The sequence below is a fragment of the Bombyx mori genome, chromosome 14 (assembly GCF_030269925.1).
Source record: "Bombyx mori chromosome 14, ASM3026992v2".
NCBI lineage: Eukaryota > Metazoa > Arthropoda > Insecta > Lepidoptera > Bombycidae > Bombyx > Bombyx mori.
The window spans coordinates 3528698-3556585 of record NC_085120.1 but is presented as its reverse complement, the minus strand read 5'-3'; the positions used below and the strand labels follow the sequence as shown (position 1 = coordinate 3556585).

The window sequence follows — 27888 nt, the reverse complement described above, 5'->3', positions numbered from 1 at the left end:
GTGTCCAGTATCTACAGACAAAAAGGCTCCCAAAATATTTACGTAAATCAAATCGTAGAAATAAAAATTTAAATATATACGAATCCGAATGATTAATAAGACAGTCAGATAATAAAGTAACAGTTACCACACATGCCACGGTTTGTGAGCAGACAAACGGACAGACACCTGTTCGTGTAGACATTAATTACGATCACGTAATTAGGGTCGCTATACCCGGAGCCACGAACGGATTTATGTTGGACGTGGCATATACGTATTCTGTTGATGTGTTTGTTTTTCGTTCAACTCAAGAGGCTGCCGGGTCATTTGATGTTACTTATTTGACATTTGACTTTTCAGCAGATTTGAAAGTTAAACGATTCGGAACAGGTCTGTTGATTGAGACTAATAAAAAGAGGTCTGATAAATGTTTGTTAAGAATCATATTATTGTTCTTTTATTGCATAGATGGGTGAAAGAGCCCGTGACACCTAACCGTCAATACTGCCACCCTATTTACGACATGAGGTCTAAGTCAATTGTAAGTACAACTGTCCAGTTTTTCAAACCGAAGCAATATACTGCTTCCCGAGAGAAACAGGCAAAGAGGTGGGCACCTACTCTTGTGAGCTCACAAAATGTCGTAGCCCTTGTAAATGTTATTTAGACAAAATTCTTGGTTCAATTAAAGAAGTATCCTACGTTCTCGACTATGATTTTAAAACTCATATAAAGAAATTAGTTCATTTCCAATTGTGAACATCAATACAACAACAGACAATAAACTTGGTCCAGACAAGGTCGTAAAATAAAAAAAAACTGACTAGTTTTTTTTATTTGCCTCAAAAAATCATTATTTTTCGTGACACGCTGTGATTTAATGTATCCAGTTATTTGTATTAATTGTGCCACTGCCGGCTTAATATTCTTAATAATATAATAGATGACGTGATGTTGTCTCGTAACGGAAAAGGATGAATCGAATAATTTCACAGTCAAATTCATTTCTAGGATAAACGTTATTTATTGATTCATAATTATAACATTCACATCAAATTCAAATGGCAATCGATTATAGTTAGGCTGAATGGCATCGAAATTTCGAATTCTACTTAATCATGTTTGTAAAATTAATATTTGTATGTCCATTTTCTATACGATCGCGCATTTATGTGACCGAGACAATAAAAAATATTTGTATTTTATTTTTAAAATTTCTGACATTTTGCTATTGAGTTGCTTCTTCTTCTTGGTCTTATCCCACATTACGTTAGATTCTAGCATTTCCTCTTATAATTTTTTTTTTTTAAATTTCCGACATTTTGCTATTGACTTCCTTCTTCTTCTTGTTTTGCGACGTGCCATAAGCAGATAATATTTATGTTATATTTTTTGTTTTCTCATTTACTTCATCCATTTTTGGTTCTACGATTTGCATTTTATTATTATAATCATTTACGCTAAAATATAGATGTTCAAATATCAAAAAGATAAAAATATCACCTTTTATTAGTTTTTATTGTTATTGACTTGCATTGGGTGATTTATTATTTTTTGTTTAATAGAGTTTAATTATTATAAATTAAAATATTAGTGACGATACGAATTTTGTTTAGAAAGCATTTATTTAGGTTATATCTACTTTTTTTTTTAATCTTTGAATATGTCAAAATTTGCGAACTAAATGGACGGAATTCAAAAAATGATGTTCTTTTTTAAATTATTTTTATTGCATAGATGGGGGGACGTGCTCAGACGCCCACCTGGTTATAAGTGGTTACCGAAGCCTATAGACATCTACAACGTAAATGCCACCACCCACCTTTAGATATGTGTTCTTAGGTCTCAGTATAGTTGCAACGGCTGCCCCATTCTTCAAACCGAAATGCTTCACGGCAGAAATAGGCGGGGTGGTAGTACGTGCCCGTGTGCACTCACAAGACATCCTACCACCAGTTTTAAGATGTACCATAAATATTCATCCTCACTGCTACTCTTCTTATTCGGGCAATGCTATGAAAGCAAGACTTTTGGTCTGCATAAAGCCTCATGTCTCAATGACGGTGATAGCTTTATTAAAGGCCACTAGTGACGCAGGCCAGCCAGTAAGTTTTATAAGAATGAATGAATATACCTCACAAATACCTTGTCCTGAGATTCGTGAAGCCTTGTTCTAAGCCACAGTACAGGCAAGCACAGTAACTTTTTTTTCTGTCTCATACAACTCGGATTAAGGGGATTAGTATCAATCATCCCACAAATTGGTAGTTGCACCAGCGCTACCACGGGATTAAGACTTTACAAACCAGAATAACGATCGTTGATTGGATAAAACTTATACCACTTGACGTTTATTATAAAAAAGTTAATTGTCGTTGTTTTAAATGTTCGCATTTGATTGATTTGTTCCTGTTTTTCGTTTGGTAATAAATATCTTATATAAAAAGTGTTTATGCAAATTTCAAAGGCATTGGGACGTAATGTAAAACTTATAGTTTTTTTATAGCTTATATGTAGAGACGGGCTTCCGGCCTACCTGATGTTAAGTGGTCACCGGAGTCAATAGACATCAACGTAAATGCCGCCATCCATCATGAGACATGAGTTCCAAGTCTCAATTTTCAATGTAGAACGGCTGCCCATCCCTTCAAAGCGAAACTCATTACCGTTTCACGGAAAAAATAGGTAGGATGGTAGTACCTACCCGTGCCAAGCAGAATTTTTGTTTTTTATGCTCACGACCCACCTAGTGTTACGCGGTTACCGGAACCTATAGACATCTACAACGTAAATGCCGCCACCTACCTTGAGATATAAGTTCTAAGATCTCAGTATATTTACAACGGATGCCCTACCCTTTAAGCCGAAACGCATTACTGCTTCACGGCAGAAAATAGGCAGGGCGGTGGTATCTACCACCAGTAAAAAATCTTCCATAACTATATCCAATTAGTAATCATGTCGATGCGTTTGGCGTCTGCTTTAGCCAATTTTTGAGTATTTACTTTCTATTGTTTATTATATGCTTTAAGACATAACAATATTTATGAAAATTTTTGTGTGTTTTTTTTTCTAAAAGAAATTGATGTAGTAGATGTTGACACTACTAAGTAGATATAGAGAACTTCTATCTTCATAAAACAAAATAAAATTCATATAAGATAAGGAATACCAATATATATTTTTCGAATTACTGTACCTTCATTTTTTTCTACCTTTGCTTCGCTTTATTTCAAGTGAGATCCATCAATTTATCAAACAAAACAAATACCATTTTCTCTACTGTTTATCGACCGATTTTTTTTTTGTTTAGTGCCTCTTGGCAAACTTTAGTGTGCTCAATTTTTTTTGGAAACATTCTGGGTTTTTTTTTCGGAACTTCAATAGCACAACGAAAGAGAAAATTTAATATACATAAATGAATTTAAATCTCGATGCGTCAATGGCTATGTTTGAATTTAGATTATTGAATTATTAAAATTCACCAAATCTATCATCACCGCTGTCGTTCAACATAAATAAGTAATCTACAGGAGGATCATTAATTAAAAATTTCGAGTTAAAACAGCTACATATATCTTAAAGCCCACCAACAAAGCTCGAAGCTCCGTTAAAACGAAAGCCGCACCATTTAATTTATATACACCATCTGTATTGTTTCAATTATAAAATATGAAATAAATGTATTTTGGTGACGCCCAAATTGCTGGATCTTAAGTGTCATAATTCAGAGCTTTCCGTTGAAGTAATTATTTATTTTTCAAATATCAATAAACTAAGATGCGCCCCGAGCGATGTAATAGTATAGCTTCGGTCACGCCTTTATTGTGTTACCGCTTAAATGTTTCTAGTCAAAATGAAATACTTTCACTCGTTTTTTGGGTGAGTGCAATTTTATATATGAATTTTTAAGCTGGCTATTACGGCTGACCTCAGCATTTAATTCTATGAACAAAACATTGGTTTGTGTACACCTTTATAATATCTTCGTTAAATAAGTTTCACATCAAATAACTTTGTTATGTATGATGAACTTATTTTACAAATGATTTCACTTACAAAAATTGTATTTTTCAGAATACCTATAGAAAAAAAAATGCCGCTTAGATTTTACACAAAAAATATATATATATTGCTATTCTCACGAGCATTTTCTTTTATAGAATAATTAACTTACCTATCCTTATGTAGCTGGAATAGTCCCTAAGACTACTAGCGATTCTCTCTCTCTTCCCAGCTATTTATCCCACATGGTGGTGGGGTCAGCCTTCCTGACTTTACTCCTCCACTTCGCTCTGTCTTCGCCATCCTCGTCAGCAACATTGCATTCTCTCTTGTCCTTCAGCACTACGTCCCTCCACCTTGTCTTGAGTCTACCTCTAGGTTTTCGACCGGAGAGGTCGTGCAGTAGCGCCAAGTTTCCGACGTAGTCAGGCGGCTTCCTTTTCACGTGACCATACCAACTCAGCCTACTCTCCTGCATCTTGTCGGTGATGTCCTGTACACTGAGGCTTCCGCGCACGTACTCGTTGCGGATTTTATCGAGCCTAGTCACGCCGCACATCTACCTCAGCATCTTCATTTCAGCAACTTGAATGGTATGCACGTTCCTTTTGGTTGCCGCCCATGTTTCGCTGCCATACATAAGAACAGACCTTATTATGGTCTTATAGATCATACCCTTGAGCTCAAAGGGCATCCTCCTATCGGCTATAAGGTTACTAGCGATTATGTACTGGAAAAGCCCACTGAGTTTCTCTCGGGATCTTCTCAGTGGGTCGCGTTTCCGATCCGGTGGTAGATTCTGTGAAGCACTACTCTTGCTAAGGCCAGTGCTAGCAACGCCTCCTGGTTTGAGCCCCAAAAGTTCACCTACACGTTAGGGCTACGCTGACATAGCCTCTCAAGGCCATCAGCTTAGGTAGAAAAAAAGGGAATGTAATAATGCCGATTTACTTTCCATACTTAGATAGATTTATCTAAAATTTTTTTTAAGTATTTTTACTTGTTATTTTTAGATCCTAGAAATTCGACCTTACCCTGTACGTATTGACATCATCAATAAAACTGATTAAAGCTTTCGATTCCACCAAAATCAAAAGACCACATGATTGTTTCGTCAGTAGATAAAATCAAACGTCGGACGCAAAGCAATAAGGATGATATATATTAGAATTGTAAGAGACATACAACTTTATTGTTTTAGTAAGAAATATTGAGATAGTCTAATATAAACTTGGAATATAATTGTCACCATCAACAATCGTAAACATTAAGCAATAAAATAAAACTTGACTCAGTTTTATTGTCTTACAATACGTACAAATATCGCCCGTCTCGCTCGACAATTCTGTGTTCTATGTAAGCGTGAATGGGACACAAAATAGATCTGCCTATTTTATTCGACCGTAGATTACTGTGGTAAATTTTTATTGATTTACGCCACTCGGATAGTGTTACGAAATCGTTTTTTTTTTTTAATGAACGCTAATAAATAATTAGCGGCTTCATTATTGTTATTACATTGAATTAAGTTTTAGAATTGTCTGTTACAAAATTTTGTTTGTAGTTATAGGTTTAATTACGTTTTCGAACGCTGAATTTAAAGCCTTGGCCTCTTTAGAATAAATGTACTGAGTTATCTACTACTAATATTAGTGCGTACTAAATACGTATCTGTTCTGAGTACGTACTTAGAATGAGGGCTGAAATTACTTGGAAAAAGCATACTTTATAATAAAAAAGAGAGTATTGTTCTACCATGAATAGATGGGTTGTAAAAATTGATTTAAAAATTAAACAAAAAACACAATCGAATTAAAAATGTTAACTGAAAATCGAAAAACAAGCCCTATAACTTTATTTTAATCTATATATATAAAAATGAATTGCTGTTCGTTACTTTCGCTAAAACTCGAGAACGGCTGGACCGATTTGACTAATTTTGGTCTTGAATGATTTGTGGAAATCCAGAGAATGTTTAAGAGGTAGATAAATATGAAAATGCTCGGAATTAAATAAAATAACAATTTTGTTTTTCCTTTGATGTGTCCCCCGTCGGATGGATTCCTTTTGTTTGTTTTAAGTTTATTTTATACAAAAGTTTAGGTATTTTATTTATCGATTGAGGCACAACGAAGTTTGCCGGGTCAGCTAGTACAATATTAATATTAGTTAAGGTATTCCAGAAAATAAATAAATTAGTATCCGGATAAAAAACTACTGTTCCGTTTATATTTTCGCAGACACCAAATCAAAGAGACCACTTCTAGCATAAAACATGCGTTTCTCCTAAAATTGAGACGTTTATAATGACACATCATATACTGAAATCCGTCAAAAGTTATAATGTACCAAAAAATTAGAAATGTATACATACGCTCAAAAATAATTACTCTATTTTGGCAGTTGAGTAAGAATGATTAAAGACAGCCGAAATTAGACATGTATATTCTCTAACAACCAACTGAAATGCCTTTAAAAACTCGTAATCTATCCACAGTATCACAGTTCATCGACAAGTTAATGATTCGTATACATAAAATCTAAAAGCAAGCGTTCCGTTTGTCTGTCATAATTCATGATACAGAAACCGCACGCAGACGGACGCTGGGCAATGTGACACCTCCGCAGGTGGGTAGAAAGTCGCCATCATCCGACCACAATGAATATCGACGCATACCACCGATTCAATTGAATCGTTCTACCATTAATTATGTTGCTCTATTCGTACAGACAGCAAAGTAATAGTAATATTTTTCGCATATAGCACTCGTTAAGAGCTAGTTTAGAGATCTCATCGAATCCTGTGCTAAGCAACCGGCATGAGACAAACCATAAGTGTCATCATAGAACTTTGTGCTGGTGGCAGGACCTCTTGTGAGTCCGCGCAGGTAGGTACCACCACCCTGCCTATTTCTGCCGTGAAGCAGTAATGCGTTTCGGTTTGAAGGGTGGGGCAGCCGTTGTAACTGTACTTGAGACCTTAGAACTTATAGCGCATTTACGTTGTAAATGTCTATGGGCTCCAGTAACCACTTAACACCTGATGGGCTGTGAGCTTGTCCACCCATATAGGCATTAAAAAAAACTCTTATATGAAACATGAGTGTATCGTTCTTCGATTCCATTAAAAGCGAATTCTGGAATCGATGTTTTTTTTCTTTCCTTTCCACACAAAAATAATAACAAACTATTACGGTAACTGTACTGTATTTTTTAATTGTGATTGATACCTGATTTTGTCCAACCGACCGTGATCCGAGATCCGTTCGGAGAGATGTCAATCCGATTATGTCATTTTGCAGCTAGTAGTTAGTATTCGGGGTGTTATTTTCCACTATTGCTTTTGTTGGTTGAGTGTGGAAGCGGAATAGAAGATTCGAAGTACCGGAGGAATGTTGTTACTATGTCCCGTTTTTTTTTTATTGCTTAGATGAGTGGATGAGCTCACAGTCCACCTGATGTTAAGTGGTTACCGGAGCCCATAGACATCTACAACGTGAATGCGCCACCCACCTTGAGATATAAGTTCTAAGGTCTCAAGTATAGTTACAACGGCTGCCCCGCCCTTCAAACCGAAACGCATTACTGCTTCACGGCAGAAATAGGCAGGGCGATGGTACCTACCCGTGTGGACTCACAAGAGGTCCTACCATTAGTAATTACGTAAATTATCATTTTGCGGGTTTGATTTTTATTACACGACTAGCGACCCGCCCTCGCTTCGCTTCGGAAACATTAAAACACACATGACACCAAAAAAAAAAAAAAATTTAGCCTATGTTCATCAGGGACAATGTCGGCTTCTAATGGAAAAAGAATTTTTCAAATCGGTCCAGTAGTTTCGGAGCCTATTCGAAACAAACAAACAAACAAATCTTTCCTCTTTATAATATTAGTATAGATGTTATTCCTTGACCGTGGAAATCAATAGGGAACATTTGTTAAGTACGTATTTCATTAGAAAAATTGGTACCCGCCTGAGATTTGCTCAACACGAATGCACCGGACGTCTCATCCGTTAGACCACGACGACTTCGTTTTATAATCACAAGCTTTTCACTCAATCATCAACTTTGAGTATAGTTTGTTTGATGATCCAGGAGCTGGTTCAACCATCTCCGCAAAAAGAAAACTGTCCAGAAGCTTTTAAGTACATGAGTGAAGTTTCTATTATATTCTAGATAGATCTCAGATAACGTTCTCTTCGATATATACCGGTGCTCTCTATCTCTACCTCATTCATTAATTTTTATCATCATCTCACGGGCATTAGGTGTAGCTCTATGTAAGTGGAAAGTACGATCTTGGCTGATTCTGTCGCGAATTTGCCTTCCTGTTTGACAATACAGAGAACTCAGTATATCTTAAGATAGGCGGTTATATAATTTAAGTTAGACAAAAAAAAAATAGTTGAAAAAAATCCAAAAAATACGCTTTTATAGAAAATCCAACTATAAAATAAGCAATTAAAAAAAGTGTCGGGTGCTTTTCAGGATATTATCAAAATAACCTTTCTACTCATATCTGTTCATAAAATATTTATAACTACTGATACCATGCATCCCACGCTTTTTTTACAACAAAATCATTTTTTCTTACACTATTTTTAATTCAAATATATTAAAATTTATTTTCAAATTTTTTGTTGGATTTTCTATAAAAGCGTATTTTTGTAGTTTTTTTAAACTATTATTTATTTTACATTTTTTAGTTCAATTCCAATTTTTGCAAACCTTTTTTTTTAATATTGAATTGTCATTGTTCCTTAATAAAGTATGTCAGAGTTAATCCGAGGTTTTGAAGGGGGTCAAAATCATGTTCAAAGATTCCGTTACATACATACGTCTGAAGCTAATAAAAGCGTATTAAAAAAGGTGGCTACTGCTATTTTACCTATTCCTCGGATGCATCATAAACTGGTTATAAATTACACATACATATTCTCTGAAAGTGGATTTTGATATACAGACATCTTTTTTTTTTAATATAGCGATATGTATGCACTTTTGAATACTAATCAGTTAGGACGAAATCTCTGACATGAAAAACGACTCAAATTTATCTTTTTATGGTGCGTAATTTAGAACTGCTTATCGTGAGTAAAAAAAATATATTCAACTTTCGTATCTATTTGGCAATCAATTGGCAATATTATTTTAAAGGCATTTATTACTTTGACAGACTTTTTCGTTTGTATTTCATTAGTCCATGGGCGACGGTAACCACTCACCATCAGATGGGCTATTTGCTCGTCTGCCTACAAGGGCAATAAAAATGAAAAAAATTAAGATTTCTAAGATGCTTTTTACTGGCGGCAGGACCTCTTGTGAGTCCGCACGGGTGGGTACCACAACCCTGCCTATTTCTGCCGTGAAGCAGTAATGCGTTTTGGCTTGAAGGGTGGGGCGGCCGTTGTAACTATACTGAGACCTTAGAACTTATATCTCAAGGTGGGTGGCGCATTTACGTTGTAGATGTCTATGGGCTCCAGTAACCACTTAACACCAGGCGGGCTGTGAGCTCGTCCACCCATCAAAGCAATAAAAAAAAGAACGTGCTTCTCAGAATATTCCAAAATTATTATAGCATTGTACTACTTTTGAAATAGGATTACTATTTCGAATGGTGAAAGGCCGTTTGGTTTAAGCGACATTTTGTTGAATACGCGACATTTATCTTTGTCATTAAACGTTCGTTTTATTTGGCATTAGCATCAACAATCCGATGTTTTTAATTGAAATTCAATGAAGCTTACTCCGTTCAAATAGCTGAGGAAGTTTTTTTTTGTTATGATAGTTTTTTCAAATGTTATTCTTTAAAAGGAGAGATCTCTTGTAAAATTACAAAAATGTCGTTTAAGCCTTCACCCCTCGATTCGATTAATTGTAAATCTAGTATAGTTTCTTAATGAAAACAACCTAAAATAATATTTATTCCTCAAGCTATGTTTTAGTAATTATCACTCTACTAACTTCCTTTAAGTCGTCAAATGAATTCGTGAAATCACAACGCTGTATTTTTTTACCACAATTGAAAACTTCAAGTTTGTTTGCATTATTATGTACCCAGGATTTTTTTATTCGAAAACCATTATTAAATTTTACAATGTTACTTAAATAATATTTTATGTATGTAGCTATTAAAGTATTTCTTAAGCGTGCTGAAACCTGTTATAACTGTTTAAAGAACGAATAAAACACTAATTGTTCCATTATTATTAATGAAAAGAAATCACGGAACTTTTCTTCCATATTTTTTTCTCAAATTATTCTAAAAGTTTCTATTGTTAATAAGAAAATTATCCACATTAGACAGCACCAAGACAGAAATTCATTCTGTATAATCTAAAATGAACAAATCGTTCGCCTCGATAACCCCTTCTGAATAAATCAATAATACTCAAAATATGTCGACAAACGATAGAGTAATTGATTAACTTAACTTAAAACAAATGAAAGTCGATTAAAAAACTTTCTTATTTCTTAAGTGTATGGTCAAAGAGCGACCGTATTTGTTGTATTTTAATAGTTATATCTCTACGTAATAGTGGTTATGGTGACAATAACATTTCATAAAATCTAAAGTTAGTCTTGTTTACACGGGAATAAAACTGCAAGTTCATTGTAATAGCTATTGACTATATATTCCTTACCAACGATAAACAGTCTCCATCACCCAAATCACGTCACTTCGGCTCCTTTTTGTTTTTTAACGCTGGGCAATCCATTTACGGATACCCGGTCGAGGGGGGTAACGGACCGGGTTATGTCGGACTCCGGCGCCTCCTGAGAGGAAGAAGGGGAGAAGAGAAGGGTCGAGGTCCTTCACCTCCCCCAATTTCTCACAGGAAACTACGCCTTGACCATACGGGCGACGATAGCCCGCAAAGAGAAGTCCTGCCCCAACACCGCGACGAGGTTTCGCCGCGGGTGCTCCCACCGTGGGAACGTCACTTCGGTTCCTCCCGATCCACTATCTGTGCTTTTCGGCATTCTAAGCACCGTTCTCTGCGAGCCTGTCGAATCCAACGAAGGGTTCGTCATGAAAATTAACCCACAAACACAGCCCACTGAGTTTCTCGCCGGATCTTCCCAGTGGGTTGCAATTCTGACCCCGTGATTCAGCGAATCATTGCTCTTGCTAGGCCTAGTGTTAGCAAATTCGCCAGGCTGAGCTTCGTGAGCTGGTGAAGCTAGTATAACCCCTGAGGTTGCTAACAGAGGTGGGCAAAGATAAAGTAGCAATCGCGATAGCAATGGAAATGCAGTTTTTGAAAATCGACCAGCATAACTTAGCTATGCTAGTTTAATGATAGATGCTAGCTTCTTGTCGTTTTCGCCTTACTTTTTTCCATTTCTCATTCCTGAATTCCATTCCAATTCTAATGTTTGAAATTTCAAAAGTCTAGCTCATCAGAATTAAGTTTGAAATGAATTGCAACATCTGACCCGGATTCCAATCATTGTAGAAACCAAAGTAATAAAAGTCGTTTTAAAATTTGCAGAATTCTATTACTTTAGAGCTAGATATTTTTGAAGAACGATATAAATAAATTTAAACATTTAAAACATTGGTTGGCCATAAATTTTTACTTGTCAGTCTGTGACATTTCTCATTCCTCATTCCTCATTCTTCTTCATTCCTCAAATCGCAACCGTCTACTAATACTAGTTAATATAGCTCGAACGTTTTTTTTAAATTAGTATTATTAACCGAGAGACTTAAATACCTTTTGTTTGTAAGTCTTTAGTTGTACAGGAGGTACCAGAAATGATCAGAATATAACAATTTCTCTACTGAACTTTACGCGTGACGCTAAAATAAGCGAGTGAGACGTATTCAAATCGCCAACTTACTTTTGAGATGTACGTAGGATTACGCCGAGACACACGATCCAACTTATTGCTTCATAACTTTTGTTTTTAACTGTAAAACACATTGACCATTGTGGTTCTTATGAATTATTAAAAAAAAAAATAACAGATACCTGATTTTGCTCAACCGAGCGCAATGAGAAATCGTTCTGACAGATGTCAATCCGTATCTTTTTATGTAAAGTTTTTTTTTTTTTAATTCTTAAATACAAAAGCTTTTTACGACAGCATTCCAAATGAAATCGATTGTAGTGAAGTTTTCTTTTTTTTTAATTTATTTGGCGCAGGTCATAATTCGTTACATCTTTAGTTGGCTTAAAGGATTATGAACGATCCAAAAGTGCACCATGCCATCTGCGAATACATGGTAACTGGATCCACCTTGAGACATGAGGTCGAATTCTCAATTGGTCGTCTTGCCTTCGAAACTAGAACAAGTGAGTGGTTTGTACTCAAATTTTGAGCGAGATATTGGAATCTAGCCGTATCTAAAACACCCTGTATTATTAGTCCCACAATATAATGAACGTCAATTAACCAAAATAATTAACACAACATTTTTGTTTTTCAGGTACATCAGTAACTACACATTCGATAGGATCAACGTAAGTACAAAATTAAACAAGGACTTATTAAGAGTTAAGGATTTATTAAATATATATGACATACAAAGGATTTATTAATATATATTACTGGTGGTAAGGCCTCTTGTGAGTCCGCACGGGTAGGTACCACCGCCCCGCCTATTTCTGCCGTGAAGCAGTAATGCGTTTCGGTTTGAAGGGTGGGGCAGCCGTTTTAACTGAGACCTTAGAACTTATATCTCAAGATGGGTGGCACATTTACGTTGTAGATGTCTATGGGCTCCAGTAACCACTTAACACCAGGTGGGCTGTGAGCTGGTCCACACATCTAGGCAATAAAAAAAAAACATATATTTATTGTAAACGTTTTAATCATTTTCTATACTCGGTGTTAATTCTTCTCAATTGTCACTTAGAATTTTCCAAGAAAATATCCGGATGTCTGCGTTCTGGCCACTTTCTCGAGCCGCGTTTGAATAGTCTATTCGACTTGATCGAATTACTTACTTTAGTATTTATTGAATAATTCATGACCAAAAATGAGAATTGCACATGAGGGTTTTTAAGATCGACCGTTAACCTCAATTCAAAAATGATAATCATAATCGCAGTCCAAAAAATACTATACTAAGCTGTAAAAAATACTCTTAAAACTTAAAAACGACTCATAAGTCAAGCCATAGCTATTAACTGAAAAAATAGTCTAAAATTTCGCGGCCAACAGTATTGTTTTACGAGATCACTGTCGCTCAGGTACATCACTAATATGCCAGGGCTAAAACCATATCGCTGCTTACTGCTAAGAACTGTTTTTAAAACTCGAAGAGGACAATTACTTGAAGACAACTAACACTGACTTGCACTGTGCAAGTCAACCTTCAAGTAACTATACAATACTAGAGGTCCCGCAGTAGTCGAAATTCGACTATAACTAATTGGAATTGTAAGTTTGTACACTATTATGATTGTATTTTATACTTCTATAATCACAAATTTCGCCAAGACTACGCTATAAAAATATTAACAAAAACAAACAATATTTAATCTCAATTTGACAACAGACGTCAAGAACAAAAGTTTGACAATAAATAGTCTGCATGCGTGTGTGCGTCAAACACATGGTATGTAGTGTGTGTAATGTTTTCTTTATTGATTTAATGTATCTTTTATGCATTATTTTAAAAAAATATTAGCATTCTGCACTTCTTCTCTATATTCTCTATAAGTGTGGAAAATTTCATACTCCTCCGTCCGCGCTATTTTCGTAAAAAGGGATACAAAGTTTTTGCTTCACGTATTAATATTATATAGATAATAATTTAAGCGGTACTCAATCATCTAGTACATACATTGTGCTTAATCTTTACTTAAAACACATCAGCAATACATCGACCGTTTGTAATTAATATACATAATTCGTATTCTTAGGGCGATCTGTCCTAATGAGAAGAGCTAAGTAAATAAACAATATAATTGTTTTTGATAGTTAATAAAGCTAAGTTAGTGAAATAATGATTGATTTTATTACACGGTCCGCATTTATCGTTAATAATTTCCACAAAAGAGTTTGACAAAATCTATTTATTATAGATCTAGTAATCGTCGATCTAAATCAATAGAAAAATCAACTTTGACATTTTTTTCTGAAAACGAAAACAATAAAATAAGTGTGTGTATTTTGTAGTTGTAAGTTGTAAGTTGTTTTTATTTAAAGGTCAAACATTAAACAAAGAAAATATATCTACATTAACAGCCTTTAAGGCTGAAAATCATTTGATATTATGCACATGACTTTTGCACAAACACTTAATAACACTAAAGAATCAGTCAGAGTTTCCAATAATACAATAATTTCGCAGTCTTATCAACAATATTGTTACTAAACTGCACTTGCAATATGATCAGTTGATTAACATACAAATCGCCTACAGTACTATGTTGGGTGCGTGCGATGGCAATCGAAACTCGAATCCAAATGTATTCGACATGAAACGGGATAAGTTTAAGAGGAATGCCGGTGAATGCGCCTTATTTGAAAGTTGATCTAATTTTAGAAAGAAATTATTGTTATTGTATTGCTTGTTCGAATTCCGTATGTGAGGAGTGAGATAATGAAAAACGTGTCTTTTTTATGAGAAGCTTTGACGTAGGCTTTTACGTAATCGTTTCAAGAAAATAAAAGATTTGAATTCTTCGTTTTATTAATTAACTTGAGTATTTTAAATGAAACCTATAAGTTGTAAAAAAGTATCTTATTTAAATATCAGGGAAGGTTTATTATTTTGTCTGAAATTTGAGAAAGAAGTAATAATTTTAGGAGCTGAAAATTTGGAGTTTTAAAAGGAAGTTTCATTTGCCAATCACAGCATTATGTAATTTTCGTCTCAGTAAAGATGGTTATTAGGGACCCTTAATCTATAGCTAGCTCTGACACGTATGTACATACGCAAGACAACTAATTACGGTATATTACCCGTATTTTTTTTTATGCTATCCGGAATCGTTAGAGCTGTCTATTTTCCTTTTAGAATTTTTTATTGCCCTTGTAGGCAGACGAGCGTACGGCCCACCTGATGGTGAGTGGTTACCGTCGCCCATGGACTTCAGCAATGCCAGGGGCAGAGCCAAGCCGCTGCCTACCGCTTAATACTCTCCACAAGCCTCGTTTGAAGAAGGACATGTCATGGCGCTCGGAAAATACCGTGGAGTTTCATTCCATAGCCGGATGGTACGTGGCAAAAAAGACCTCTGGAAACGCACTGTGGATGACCGCAGTGGCTCCAGGTAGTATGGATGAACTCTACTCCGGTGGCGGGCGGTGCGATGGTAAAAACGAGATTCCGGTATCATCTCGAACAATTCCTCAGAGCACTCCCGCTGTCAGGTCGCTTTCTATCTTAGCTGTATAATTAGTTCTTATCAGCGAATAAAACATCCACATTCCTAATAACTTGAGTCGTATATAAACAGTAAATTTGCCCAATTAAGTGATTCACGGCGATTAAGCATTCTCGTATTCCCAGAAAAGCGGTCTACGATTACTGGTTTGAGAAAAATCTCGTTTCACGCCCAGTTTCGTAATGAAGGAAGCGGCATATGGCGACTTTGCGCAAACACTCGGATGTTAGCCATTACTTGTCGACTAGTCGCACGAGTGGCTACACGGTTGTAAACGGTATATTTAGTAAGTTGTTGGGAGAATTAACTTTTTTTACTGGTGGTAAGACCTCTAGTGAGTCCGCAGGGGTAGGTGAGGTTTGAAGTCGTCGTGGCCTAAAGGATAAGACGTCCGGTGCATTCGTATGAAGCTATGCACCGGTGTTCGAATCCCGCAGGCGGGTACCAAATTTTCTAATAAAATACGTACTTAGCAATTGTTCACGATTGACTTTCACGGTGAAGGAATAACATCGTGTAATAAAAATCAAACCCGCAAAATTATAATTTGCGTAATTACTGGTGGTATGACCTCTTGTAAGTCCGCAGGGGTAGGTACCCCCACCCTGCCTATTTCTGCCGTGAAGCAGTAATGCGTTTCGATTTGAAGGGTGGGGTAGCCGTTGTAACTATACTGATACCTTAGAGCTCTCAAGGTGGGTGGCGGCATTTACGTTGTAGATGTCCGGTAACCACTTAAAACCAGGTGGGCGTGTGAGCACGTCCACCCATCTAAGCAATACAAAAAATTTTCTTCTTTTTTATTTAAAAAAAATACATGTTTATTTGTAGGAAAATAATTTTACTAATTAAAAAATCTAAATTTCCGATTTAAACGCGACGGCATTGAGGTAGGTCATTGACTTCCACAAAAAAGCCGTTTGATTAATTAGAAAAAAAAACTTGTGAACGAAACGATTTGTAAAAATAGAGATTAATGAGTGAGATCACTCCATAATCCTGCCGAAGTATGCCGCGTAGGATATATGCATTTCAGCAGTCCCTAAATTCTCGAAACCACTTAACTTCAAGATCTCCTACTCAAAAGCCTTCAAGGCTTTATGATAAAAAACGTCTCATTCGTTGTTAAAATTAAGAATTAATACAATATTAATGGCAGTGGTCTCGGTAGGCACTATACAATTGATGACAAAGAAACATTAAATTCCTCTAGAATGACACTTTTGTTCCCAAAAGCTGATTAGTCACAGTTTCTTAGTAATCTCTCGGAGAACCCGCCTTTTCCTCATTTCTGAGTTGAATTTTTATCGATACCGCTAATAGATTCTCGAATAGAACGGACACATATTAGATAAATTTTAATATTGCGTAACTGAGAATTCGGCGGTTACTGAAACAAATTGATAGTTTTTTTTTTCTTCTGTGGCCAGTGTTTATACGAAGTATGTAATCATGTTCGATTTACACAAAATATTTCAAAATTACATTTCGTCTTCGAAAATCGAATGTCATTTACTATACCAGTGAGCCTTCTAGAATCTATATATTAATACGTGAAGCAAAAACTTTGTATCCCTTTTCACGAAAATTGCGCGGACGGAGGAGTATGAAATTTCCCACACTTATAGAGATTATAGAGAAGAAGTGCACAATGCTAATATTTTTTTTAAATAATGCGTAAAAGATACATTAACTCAATAAAGAAAACATTACACACACTACATACCGTGTATTTGACGCACACACGCATGCATACTATTTATTGTCAAACTTTTGTTCTTGACTTCTGTTGTCAAATTGAGATTAAATATTGTTTGTCTTTGTTAATATTTTTTATAGTGTAGTCTTGACGAAATTTGTGATTATAGAAGTATAAAATACAATCATAATAGTGTACAAACTTACAATTCCAATTAATTATAGTCCGCATAGTTTCCGTCTGACCTCTGCGAAATTTGGACACTATTCTACCCATTTAATATGTAGGTAACACAATCGATTAACTCCCTCATGCGTATGACGATTAACAAAAGACTCTGTAACGTATTCATATTTATGCGTTAAGCCTTTAAAGCGATATCTGGCTTAAGTATAGGCTGTAACAAATTCCAAATTAATAACATTCCTTTGGGCATCGCGCCGCATCTTCCGCTTATACGGGATGTTCGATTTTACGATGAATTTAATTTTAAGATTATTTTTCTTTTGATTTCACAAATAAGTTAAAGTATAGGTAAAGTTACACTTAAAATATGGTTTGCTGGTACTCGAAAATTGAGCCTATTTTTATTGAAACACACAATATGTTTTTTGAAACAATATTTCTTTTTAATCTAAGTCATCAGTTATGAACTTTTTGTATAAATTATGTGTCTACTAGCTAGAACACCAAGAAAAATAGCATTGTCTTGTTTTAAAATTAACATAGCCTTGAAATATTCGAGAATGAGAATTAGAGTTCAATGAACTTAAAGAAAAGAGTTTTATCATATCCATTTTTTTTTTTGGAACTGCCTGTACGTATATATCGACTGGTTTTCAAACACCTGTCCAAGCTGCCGATACAAACAGGTATAAATAACCTAATCGAGGTGAAATTCGTCGTTTTGGAAAAGCATCTATTGTGTGCGCGCATACACATACATATGTATAGGAATGTATTATGTATTTAGATGATAGGCTGTTGCGTGAGAATCGATGTTCGGAGAATTTGAAATGTTATCGCGTATTTTTTGTCTTAAATCGAACGTGCCGAAGTAGCTGCTTCTCATTACGGGTTACTGACCCTATTTTTTTTTTTTATGATGGACATATTACTTTTGGCCCGGAGGCCTTTCCACTTTCACCAGTACAGGTGGGCGAGCTACGAGCAAGGGCTCGGCCAGGAGGGGTGGGATTTGCTAATAACTGCCCGAGCGCCACCGAAGAAGACCTAACAACTCAAGGGCAGCTGCTTCGCGAATGAATCTACTACCGGATCGGAATCGCGATCTGCTGAGAAGACCCGGCGAGAAACTCAGCGGGCTGATGCGTGGGTTAGATTGCACGCCGAACTCACTGTCGAGTTCGACGAGTACGGTTACCGGGATCCCTAAGCCTGCTCCTCGTGTTAGAGCTGAAGGTGTCTGCTGCAAGAGTTATTGGATCTGATGGATCTAATTAACGGGTAGTAATAATATTTCATTCTTCTATTTAATCTGTTATATTTCATAAAACAGGAATTACAAACAACAAAGAACGAAGAGCGATTTTCAATTTCAACATTAAAAACAAAAATGTAATCAAATTACCCAAGAACCTAAGCTAAAACGATTTTAATCGTCGACATAGGCCTCGTTAAACTGGATACTATTTAAAATCGATTCGTCACGACCAATCGATACTGTGTACGGATAATTAATTTACAGAACAGAAGTCGTGAATAAAATCGATATAGAGAGAGATATACGTTGATTGCGATCGATATATTTCAAAGTTATTGTTTAGATTTGAATGTTTTTTATAGAACACCAAATAGATTTAATCGTACTTATGGTGCTTTTTTATTTGAATGCCGACGAACTTGTGGCCTACTTGAGTATGAGTGATCACCGGTGCTCACGAACGTCAGCGATCTCAGGGGCTTAGCCAAATTAGCACAGTTTACTGGTGGTGGGACCTCTTGTGAGTCCACCCTACCTATTTCTGCCGTGAAGCAGTAATGCGTTTCGGTTTGAAGGGTGGGGCAGCCGTTGTAACTATACTTGAGACCTTGGAACTGATATCTCAAGGTGGTTGGGGCATTTACGTTGTGGATGTCTATGGGCTCCAGTAACCACTTAACACCAGGTGGGCTGTGAGCTCGACCACCCATCTAAGCAATAAATAAAAAGTTTAGCACAGCCTACCGTTGAAGCCAAATATAAACAAAAAGGTTGATATCTTCGTGGAGATTCACAATACGGCCTCCCATTTTAGGCACAAAATGTTATTCTTTCATGAAAATTGGAAAAAGTAGGGAGACGAATTTATGACCCAACTAATGGTTGAGTGTGGAGAGGACTAATGGAGTGATTAGGGCGTATATAGGTTTATAGTTTAGACCGTGGGAACCCCCCCTAATCTGCCTGGGTTCTGACCTTGGAGAAGAACGTGAGCGTGGAGTTACATCGCTTAGTCTTAAGAGTTCGTGGATGGGTCGTGTATTAAAGCCTACGAATTAAGGGTTATGTAAGGGTTGCAAAATCATCTGACTTCCTGCCGAATAAACAGACCAATTGGTATAGAATATCCTTGGTATTGAAGCGATTGGATAAGGAAAGCCATGGACAAAGTGATTTGGAAGAAGCTGGAGGAGGCCTTTACCCGAGAAGTGGTTCCGATCATTGATACAGGAGAAAGCAACGTTAGCGAATAAAAGAAAATTAAAGAAATTCTACCCTAGTATATTTAGATATTAAATCGCATGTAATATATTATCATTATGGATTGGAAATAAACAGGCTTTATTATTATTAATATTATTATTATCCTTGGTATATCTTAAATATAAGGAATGTCAATAACCCGACCATGTTATTGGATGTATTACATGCTCAGTTATCAATAATCAAAAGTCGTTAATTAAATATCTAACTGTCCATTGTTCGAGATTAGAGACAACGATGAGATATGTTATCAGGTAAATGCTGAGCCATCCAAATTAGTCATAGCCTAAAATTATTATCGAAATAAATTTAACCTTTCATACAATGGTAATAAAGACGAAAATTGCCATTTCGCAAATCCGCAGACCTGTTTAAATGCTTTTGGTGTCGATAATATACGACTATGAATAACATGTTATTATTGTTCCTTATTATTTCGAGATATAAATTGTTGAAGATTTTACAGTACCGGTTAGTTCATGAGGTTGTTTAATTGATAATATAAAATGACCAAATAAATCAAGACCAATTAGGAAATGGCATCTTTTCCATATTTTGGATTATCTTTATATTAATACGTGAAGGAAAAACTTTGTATCCCTTTTTACGAAAATTTAGCCGACGGAGGAGTATGTAATTTTCCACACTTATAGGAAATATAGAGAAGAAGTGCACAATGCTAATATTTTTTTAAAATAATGCATAAAAGATACATTAAATCAATAAAGAAAACATTACACACACTACACACTATGTATTTGACGCACACACGCATGCATACTATTTATTGTCAAACTTTTGTTCTTGACGTCTGTTGTCAAATTGAGAATAGATTAAATATTGTTTGTCTTTGTTAATATTTTTTATAGTGTAGTCTCGGTGAAATTTGTGATTATAGAAGTATAAAATACAATCATAATAGTGTACAATCTTACAATTCCAATTAATTATAGTCGAATTTCGACTACTGCGGGACCTCTAGTATAGTTTCATTCGTTAATGAATCTTTTTTAGATAAATTCGAATTAAGAAAGGGACCCATTCGATGTACAAATCCCATCAGATCATCATTTAAACAATGGAGTGTGTTTGGTACGATATTTTCTACTGCGTAACCCAGAATTAGTCGACGCTTGAAGGGCAAACGTGACTAAGCGACAATTCGTGAACTTTACAGTAGACTAATTTCAAGTTGAATTACCTGAAAACAAAATTTATTTTAAGGAATCTAGCTGTAGTAGAATCTAGCTAGTAGCTGTAGGATTGAAATGATTTTAATAGACCTAGAAATATTATTTTTTTGCGCATCGAATATAGTTATTGCCTATCATTTATGTATAAAGTAGTTATTGTCGCTTAGTCATGTTTGCCTTCAAGCGTCGTAGTGTATATCGTGCAAAAGGTCTGCATATTCCCTATTGAACACGAATTTTAGAAGTTTTTCAAAACAAACTTTCTGAGACGAAACACCTCAAAGGGATCGCATTGAGGTTTTGCTGTTAAACCTAAAACCAGCTCCAGCCTTACCTCAAGACTTGGATCCGAACTGATTAAGCTTTCTGACTGAATTATTTAATATTTAAAAAGAATGTTCGCGTTTTGTGTGTGGCCCACTGAGTTTCTCGCCGGATCTTCTCAGTGGGTCGCGTTTCCGATCCGGTGGTAGGTTCTGCGAAGCACTGCTCTTGCTAGGGTCAGTATCAACAACTCTCTGGTTTGAGTCCCGTGAGCTCACCTACAAATGTTAGGGTGAAGCTGAAATAGCCTCTCACGGCTACCAGCATACGTAAAAAAAAATACAAGTTGTGTGTGAATGACGTGTGAGTGTTGAGACGACGACTGATAGAGGAGTATGGAATAGAAAAATTAGCTGTGCCGATCCCACTAGTGGGATAAGGCAAAGACTAAAAAAGACGAAGAATAAGAAGATCACGTTTTTTTTGTTGTTGTTATTAAACACAGTTTACAAGTTTATTGTTTCTCCAATTAACTACGGAACTTGGTATGTTTATTGTTAGAGCTTCAAGATAGACATGGTCATAGTGATTGAAGCAGACGACATATTATATTGGATGCAGCAGGATCGGGCTGTGAAACGGGTTTACTCGGGTGTACCGGAGGGACGCCGCCCCGTAGGGAGGCCCAAGTACCGCTGGTCTGACGCTGTGGAAGGAAGTTTACGGGAGCTCCAAGTGTCGGACTGGCAAGGTGTTGCGCAGCGCCGGGATAAATGGCAAAGTTTATTGTCGGAGGCCAAGACCCACTTCGGGGTCATAGCGCCAGCTCTAAGTAGTAGTATTCTATTTGCTGTTTTATCAAAAAAAAACAAAAAAGCGAACTGCGTACGTTTTATCCTAATCCAAACGATTCTCGTTTCGGAGAAATCTTAACTACTAAACGGGGCATATATTGTATGTATCTTAATCCCGTCTCTGTACCTGTTATCATAAATCTAAATCAAGATAAGCGACATTTGAGATTTTAATGACGCTGACAATTTATTAATGCGACATCGGGATCCGTGGAATGTAGCTGTGTGCGGCCATTGTGGCTGCTGTTCTTAATTGTCTTTTTAATTGTTTGTTTTTTATTACTCTAGACAGGTGAACTAGTATAGGAGCCATCGGTTTTAAGTGGTTACTAAAGATCATAGTAACTAGCTTGTAGCAGGTGAGGTTGTAGAGCTCTCAGTGACACCAAGGACAGACATAGAAGGAGGAGAATCATAAAAAAAAAATCTCTCATTGGAGAAATCACAACCCTCGATATTGAGGAAGACCTCGCCGCACCCGTCGCTTACGACGAAGGGCTCGACTAGTAAATTAACCCATAGACACAGCCCACTGAGTTTCTCGCCGGATCTTCTCAGTGGGTCGCGTTTCCGATCCGGTCGTAGATTCTGCGAAGCACTGCTCTTGCTTGCACCACGTGTTGTGACCTTGCACAGGTAAGAAGCAGTAAGGCATTCCAGCTTGAAGAGCGGGGCAGCCGTTGTACTATAGAACTGACACTTAGAAGTCATGGCTCAAGATGGGTGACAGCATTGACGTTGTTGATATCTATGGGAACCGATAATCAACGCCAGATTGTCTAGGAGCTTGTTCACTCGTGTCTTCATTATTTCAAAGATTTGTTATTTTTAAGAAATACAGGCCCGCAAATTGAAGTGCAAATCTCATCATTACGCACTGCAAACAATAGCAGCGAACTGCGACATTCATAATTCGAAGAACCAATTAATTTTCTTAACTAAATTGAACACGATATCACCGATAGATATATTCGGCAGTTTTGTTTTAAATATATTACTTGTAATCTATATATTAATACGTGAAGCAAAAACTTTATGTCCCTTTTTACGAAAATTGCGCGGACGGAGGAGTATGAAATTTTCCACACTTATAGAGAATATAGAGAAGAAGTGCACAATGCTAATATTTTTTTCAAATAATGCATAAAAGATACATTAAATCAATAAAGAAAACATTACACACACTACATACCATGTATTTGACGCACACACGCATTCATACTATTTATTGTCAAACTTTTGTTCTTGACGTCTGTTGTCAAATTGAGAATAGATTAAATATTGTTTGATATTTGTTAATATTTATTGTGTATAGTGTGTATTGTATATTATGTGTGTAGTGTAGTCTTGGCGAAATTTGTGATTATAGAAGTATAAATACAATCATAATAGTGTACAAACTTACCATTCCAATTAATTATAGTCGAATTTCGACTACTGCGGGACCTCTAGTAATATGTAAAAGCCTACTGTTCCGCACAAGGCTATGAATACTTGATCCCCTAATTTATTATTGTGAAAGTGGGTTTGTAAATTTCACTTTCACTTGTAAGCGCGGTTCGGTTGATTACAATTGAATTTGGTACAAATGTAGCTTATATGTTAATTGATTAAAAATTAAAATGGATCTTCTCAATTGGTCACGATCCGGTGGTAGATTCAGCGAAGCACTGCTTTTGCTAGGTGTTAGCAATTAATTCAGGTTCAGCCACTGAGCTCACCTACCGGTCCGCGCGATTTTTTTTTTTTATTGCTTAGATAGGTGGACGAGCTCACAGCCCACCTAGTGTTAATGGTTACTGGAGGCGGGGTATGGGTATGGGACATACCTACCCATGCGGACCAACAAGAGGTACTACCACCAGTAAATACGAATACTAAATAAGTAAAAAAAACACAGTACGTATTTTTTTGCACAAATCGATATTAAACAGAATCATGTGTAGGTCAAGTTTTTATAAAATATATTTCGGCTTATGGCAAAGCTAGGCTACTAACGACTAGATCGAGAAAACCAAAAAATCCTGTTTCTACATAATAAAAGGTGTTAATTAGTTTATATGCATTTTTATCCAAAAATTTCAGTATCGAGCCGTAGTTAATCTAAGTCCGCAATTTTTTTAGTTTGTTCGATGGTTGTTTTTATTATGTCAATGGTATAGTATGATGAATAGTATGATGAAATAACTAGAGGTCCCGCAGTAGTCAAAAATTCGACTATAATTAATTGGAATTTTAAGTTTGTAGACTATTATGATTGTATTTTATACTTCTATAATCACAAATTTCGCCAAAGCTAAAAGCTAAAAAAGTTTTTATTAAAGACAAACAATATTTAATCTACTCTCAATTCGACCACAGACGTCAAGAACAAAAGTTTGACAATAAATAGTATGCATGCGTGTGTGCGTCAAATATATATATGGTATGTAGTGTGTGTAATGTTTTCTTTATTGATTTAATGTATCTTTGATGCATTACTTTAAAAAAAATATTAGCATTGTGCACTTTTTCTCTATATTCTCTATAAGTGTGAAAAATTTCATATTCCTCCGTCCGCGCAATTTTCGTAAAACAAAGTTTTTGCTTCACGTATTAATAAATAGATATATAAATCTACAGTGGTTTTTACAGATGTTCCGTTATAACTACTGAACCATACATCCGATTGACTTGAAATTTGGTATCCATGTAGAATATACATGTACTTAATGGATAGGTTAATATTTATATGAGTGTTAGACTCCCTACACCAGTTGCGGGGGCGTTAATGATGAGAATCTTTGTGGGGGTGAGAAATAATAATGTTAATTTTAAATGCCCGGGGAAGCGGACGGGTACAGCTAGTTAGTTTATAAATGACAGTTTCGAGGCTTTATTAATGAAAGAGGAGCTTAGAAACACTTTGTTTTGAAGTTTTTCGTTGTGTTTCATGCATGGGTCAACAAGGGCCGTAGCCCATAGATACGGACAACGTGCATGCCGGCTCCTTGAGACATGAGGTCGCAGTCTCATTCGGATTATGTCATCTATGTGCTAGTTCACTCGGCACTAATTCATCCGTGAGCTCGAATGAGAAAACAAACCTTTGCTTCTTTTAAACCATCTTTACTTAACAAACACTTAAATGTAACTTAACAAAAATAACACAGTTAAAGTTGTTCGCAATCGAGTGTCAAGTGAGGACTAAGTAAATTGTTTACTTAAATGTGTTTTGTATTTTACCGGCGTTGAAGGACGAAAGCTTATGGAATCCTCACTTTGCTGTAATATACTGCTTAAGCCCACAATATTCATCTTTAAATTTGAGCTTTACATAATTTGTATCTTATTAAGTATTGACATTGTCAAAAATAGTAGATAGCGGCTTGGCTGTCCCTGGCATTGCTGAAGTCCATGGGCGACGGTAACCACTTACCATCAGGTGGGCCGTGTGCTCGTCTGCCTACAAGGGCAATAAAAAAAAGTGACCTAAAACATGTAGAAATTATTTAAAAAATGTGTTGATTTAACAACAAAATTAAATATCTATGGGGGCTCATTCCGGGCGTAGCTGAAATATTCTTTTAGGCTACCAGAAAATAAATAGGGAAAAATATGGAGGACGATAAAAACTTACCATCAAATGAGCCCTATGCTATGTTCTACACTCTAAGCTAATGAATAGACGCAAAAATTTCTATGTGAGCATTTACATCGATAAACTATATTGAACATTCGGAATGCCACATAATACTCAATATAAACCCATAAAAAAGTCACTAAGTCGCAAAATATTCCCAAAGTAATAATATAGTTTGTATTTCAATTGTTATTAGAGTATCACCATTGAAATGCTTCAATTATCATAAACTCAGTTCTAAATAGTTTTGCAACGCTTCAAATTATTATTAGAATATTGAGACTCACTAAAATAGTCTGTGAAATGTATTGCAAAGCCTTTGTAAAATATTCTTTGTATACTATTATATAATATAGACTCATTATCCTGTTTGCGCTGTAGGTTTCAATCGAATTTAAGTCTTAAGCTGCACATAATTAAATTTAAAACGCTTAGAAGAAAAAGTTCGAAACATGTGGTCTAAGATTTTCATAAACGCAGATTAGATTTTCTAGAAATGAGTGAGAGCTGTTTTAATACAATTTCCCGCTGACTCTCCTTAATAGGGACGCATCGTTGCTTTATGAAATATATCAATAGAACGGTCTAGGTAATGAGCAATATCACAATAAGCCTACGCACAAGGCACATGTAACTTCCATCTTCCATAGCCATAAACTTAAAGTTTCAAATTTTGAATGAAAATTCGTTAGCACCGTTTTTACTGGTGGTAGGACCTCTTGTGAGTCCGCACGGCTAGATACCACCGCCCTGCCTATTTCTGCCGTGAAGCAGTAATGCATTTGGGCTTGAAGAGTGGGGCAGCCTACGTAACTATACAGAGACCTTAACACTTATAAGCCGACTTAACCTAACAGGTGTATGGCTCTAATAAAGAATAAAAAAAATAAAAAAAGTTGGTGGCGCATTTACGTTGTAGATGTCTATGGGCTTCAGTAACCACTTAACACCAGGTGGACTGTGAACTCGTCCACCCATAGACGCAATAAAAAAATCGATTAAACGAAAAAAAAGACACAAAAAAGGAAGAAAAAAACTACAACAGGATTTAGCTTTCGAGAAAATGAGATAGAAGACTTTTGATGGCTTCCCTTCTAACTTGTGTGAACTTCATCATTGTCTTTTTTATTGCACGTTTTTATAACTCGGTCTTAAAATAACAATTGTAATGATAAAATAAGAGATACAATACACTTGTAGAAAACAATAGTCTTGTCAACATATGTGACTGCCCACTCCTTACAGATAAAGGCGTGATGTCATACCCATAGCTCGTGAGCAAACGATTTGCGATCATAAAGAAACTAGATGAACCAGTATCTTTAGTTCAGTAGATTATTTAATTATTGTGTGGTCATTATACTCCATAGATATTGCAACTGGAATATAGAGTATGAGTTCGAAGTCTCAATTACGTATCGACTTAAAACATGAACATTATCTCATCAATGCAGTAAAAAAGCAACATGGTAGCAGGCTGGAAGTCATCATGAGGTAAAGGATAAAAGGTCCAGTCCATTCGTATTCGACAACTTAGCACCAGGTTGACCGTGAGTGATATAGTATAGTATAGTATAGTATAGTATAGTATAGTATAGTATAGTATAGTATAGTATAGTATAGTATAGTATAGTATAGTATAGTATAGTATAGTATAGTATAGTATAGTATAGTATAGTGTTGGGTTTAAGTCGTCGAGGCCTAAAGGATAAGACGCCCGCTGCAATCGCATCAAGCGATGCATCGGTGATCGAATCGTGCAGGCAGGTACCAATTTTTCTAATGAAATACGTAATTGGCAATTGTTTACGATTGACGTCCACGGTGAAAGAATAACATCATGTAATAAAAATGATACCCACAAAAATATAATTGGCGTAATTACTGGTGGTAGAATATCTTGTGAGTCCGCACGGGTATGTACCACCATCCTGCCTATTTCTGCTGTGAAGCAGTAATGCGTTTCGGTTTGAAAAGCGAAGAAGCCGTTGTATTGTAAAAACGGAGACCTTAGAACTCGTATCTCAAGGTGGGTGGCGGCATTTACGTGATATATGTCAATAGGCTCCGGTAACCACTTAAGATCAGGTGGGCCGTGAGCTCGTCCACACATCGAAGCAATAAAATAAATTATAAAAAATTACCATCGTTACAATACTGATTTTTAGAACGACTGCAATTCACGAAGATTGTTCAACAGAACTGT

The 27888-nt window shown here is 36.0% G+C and overlaps 1 protein-coding gene and 1 long non-coding RNA gene across 3 annotated transcripts in view; one reads left to right on the top strand and one right to left on the bottom strand.

The window, feature by feature from the left end:
- LOC101737761 (transcription factor Sox-5) overlaps positions 1–27888 on the top strand; it is a 419303-nt gene that overhangs the window by 41797 nt on the left and 349618 nt on the right. Inside the window, exon 2 of the mRNA XM_021353198.3 lies at positions 12433–12466. The gene's annotated coding sequence lies outside the window, so the exon portion shown is untranslated. The remainder of the gene's footprint in view (positions 1–12432; positions 12467–27888) is intronic.
- On the bottom strand, positions 987–11999 carry LOC119629499 (uncharacterized). 2 transcript variants are annotated; one of them, XR_009974794.1, is made up of 3 exons: positions 11844–11999; positions 10640–11002; positions 987–1442 (listed from the first exon to the last, which is right to left on the bottom strand). It is a non-coding gene; the product is annotated as an uncharacterized LOC119629499 (long non-coding RNA). The 2 variants fall into 2 exon arrangements; XR_005245493.2 differs by lacking the exon at positions 987–1442 and having other exon boundaries at positions 10032–11002.